Source organism: Cucumis sativus, chromosome 1, assembly GCF_000004075.3.
Source record: "Cucumis sativus cultivar 9930 chromosome 1, Cucumber_9930_V3, whole genome shotgun sequence".
Taxonomy (NCBI): domain Eukaryota; kingdom Viridiplantae; phylum Streptophyta; class Magnoliopsida; order Cucurbitales; family Cucurbitaceae; genus Cucumis; species Cucumis sativus.
The window spans coordinates 12,415,435-12,418,517 of record NC_026655.2 but is presented as its reverse complement, the minus strand read 5'-3'; the positions used below and the strand labels follow the sequence as shown (position 1 = coordinate 12,418,517).

The window sequence follows — 3,083 nt, the reverse complement described above, 5'->3', positions numbered from 1 at the left end:
TCTAGTGTAATAATCAGGGGTTGGATTAGTGGTATATAAATGGCATACAATCTCAATAGCTAATTAAAGATTATGGATTCCAATAGTCACTTATCTAAAAATTAATTTTGTAGGGTCAACTAGGTTATCTCGTAGGATTGGTCAGAGATGTGCATAAACTGATATGGACACTCCAACTCGATTATATTATGGAATGATGCTGGATGCCATACAAAAATCCACAACTTGTCAATTAACATATTCACCTTTGCATTTTTACTTGTGATCAGAAATTGAGCTTTTAATGAAAAAAAAAAAAGAGAAAAAAGAAAGAATGCACATGTGATACCAATTTTAATGATATGAGAATATCATTTAAAAGTGTAGACACAAATGGTTTTAACTTCCAAGCACGAAACAAACAGTGAAATGAGGTGAGGTACTATGAACGTGATTACAGAAAATTAAGCCTAGAAGTTCCAGCGAGTACCTACCTATCAGTCATGTAGGATCATCATCAAAGAGAGACTGATAGAATCTTTCCTTTCCTCTGGCTCAAGTAAACCTCCTAGATTATTTCCTTGACCATTAGAATCATCTGTTTCAAAATCTTTCCTCTTGTTCTTCTCTGACCTGCCCAAAAGCATTCCCTTCATTCTTTTCTTTTCTAAATTCATCAAATGATGTCTCTTGTTATATTCATGAAGTCCCTCCTGCATCAATTCTCCAAACTTCTCTTTAACAACCACTAATGGATCTTTCTCAATCAGTTCTGATCCATTATAACCTTCTCTAAGAACAACAGTGTAGATCTGATACTTGTTTGAGACATAGAATATGCCAGGGTGCTTAAGCAGTAATGCATTCAGCTTCAATGGCAGACCAAATTCCTTGGTGAAATGTCCAAGCTTTATAATTGATGCTTTCTTCCATAATGTCAATGACAATATCTCATGAATTAACCCCACTGTCCTCTTTTCCATCTCTCTGGTACCTTGCACCAAGCCTGCAGGGTTTACATATGGTGAAACATATGGAGAGGCATTAAATTCATTGAACTTTTCCCATGAATTTACCCAAGTTGTTGGCAGTGAGCATGAGAAAGCTGGCTCAACCCCATGCTTGCAAGCTGAAGATTCTATGCTGGAAATTGCTAGTTCTGGTTTCCAAGATATGAGTTCTATTTCCATTGAGTTCTTTTTTCCAGTATAATTTACAATCCGAAATATATCTGAATGTTTGGGAATGATTCTTATCAAGAAGTCATCCGGGAGCCCAAAATTCCGCCTTAATTCGCTGAGTTTCACGACATTTAGTCTCTGATTCGAAGCCATCATCAGCAATTTTGTCAAACGCTTGACAATAGCAGGCTCCTGCATATCTTTGACAACTTCTTCCTCTTCAACCAAAGCCATCATCCTCTTTGTCAGCCGGAAGTAGTGCTCGTCATTGTCGAGATAAACTTCAAAGCAGCAAGGGTACTTTTTCAGCCAGTTAAGGGCTTTTCCTTGAAGGTCGAGGGTTTTAAACTTCTTTTGGAGAAATTTAACAGGTGCTGCCTGATCGGGGCAACGAAGGATGATATTCTTGATTTGGTTATTGGCAATCCATCGACGATTACGAGATAGAGCTGATTCAAGGTCAGGATCTTTCTTCATTGACCATAAAGAAAAGTTCCTAAGGATGTATTTGAGGGGACAAGGAGAAGAGAGCCCAGGATCCCAATACCTGGACTTCTGCAGTACTTTATACAACATCTTTTCCTATGGTTAGAATACCATCATACACTCTGGTTGTAGAGACAAGCCTGCCTGGGGGAAGACGATTAAAATGAACAAAGACAAATCAAAAGAATATAAATGAAAGAGGCAAGGAAGGAAGAAGAACCAATTCCACGAAAGCAATTAAAATTTAAAGAGATGACCGGAATCGGTCTTAGTCATCTAGCCATGAAAATGGCAAAGTTAAATGGTTTGGGATCAAGTCCACCATAAAATTCAATGACAGGTCGTGCCACAAAGGTGATCCTGGAAGCAAACCATACAAATGCCTAAGTTAAGCGACCATTTGATAGAGTTTTTCTATCTTCTTTTTCTACCTCTTCCTTTTCGAATTCTAAAACCAACTGTAACTAAGCTCCAAAATTATTTGGGTAAGATCGACCTAATTAAAAAAAAAAAGAAAAGAAATTTGAAGATTTGATGATCTTAATCTAAGCATTTAACTCATTTGATCCAATTTCTCAAATTAAACACCAGGTAACAACTCTACTTAATCCAATTGAGTTCATTTGAATTAGAGAAGATAAAATCTTAAATATGCTCAATGAGTAAAAATAGTTTTATTGAAAACACAAGAAGTTACACAAAGCATAAGAAAACGGCAGAGATTTCAAACGGCGGACGGCGAACGGAAGCTTCAATGGAGGCAGGCCGGTGACCGGACGAGAGGGGCAGAGTGATAGATAGAGTGAGATTGGCGTGCGTGAGGAGTGTAGAGGGAGGCTATCTCGTGAGTCGTGAGTTCCCGATTGGAGTTGGGACTGGGAGGGTTCGATAAAAAGAAAAAAAAGAAAATTAATATATTAGGTTTCTTTATTTCATTGATAGGGGTCGGGAGTTTGGGCCTATGATAATAATGTATATATCACGTTTTGAAGGGTGATTTTGAAAAGGGCCAATCCATTCAACCTTTCAACATGTATGTATGGTATTTTAGTAATTAAATTTAAGGAAAATTGGAATGAATAACCATTTCAGCAATAATTTTGAAAAAGGCTCGGGAGTTCATTGATAGTTTTGCTATATTTGCAATTTAAAAATGTTGTTATATTCTTAATTATTATTCTTCAAATGGCCATCCATTACAATTATCCTTTTATTAAACTCGTCTCTATTTTTAATTAATTTGTGTTATATATTTACAAGTCTAAACATATAGCAATTTATATTATAACTCCTTCCTAATATCTCGGTCTCAACTTTATTCAATCCTATTAATTTCAAAATAAGCAAATTAAATTTGAATTTCAACATAATAATAAAGGCTCTTCAAATCAATAAAATTATTAATTATTTTTCAAAATTGCTAAATTTTAACCATCT

The 3,083-nt window shown here is 35.7% G+C and overlaps 1 pseudogene; it reads right to left on the bottom strand.

Moving 5' to 3' along the window:
* Positions 1 to 301: 301 nt before the first annotated feature.
* On the bottom strand, positions 302 to 2,498 carry LOC116401615 (annotated as a pseudogene).
* Positions 2,499 to 3,083: the final 585 nt, after the last annotated feature.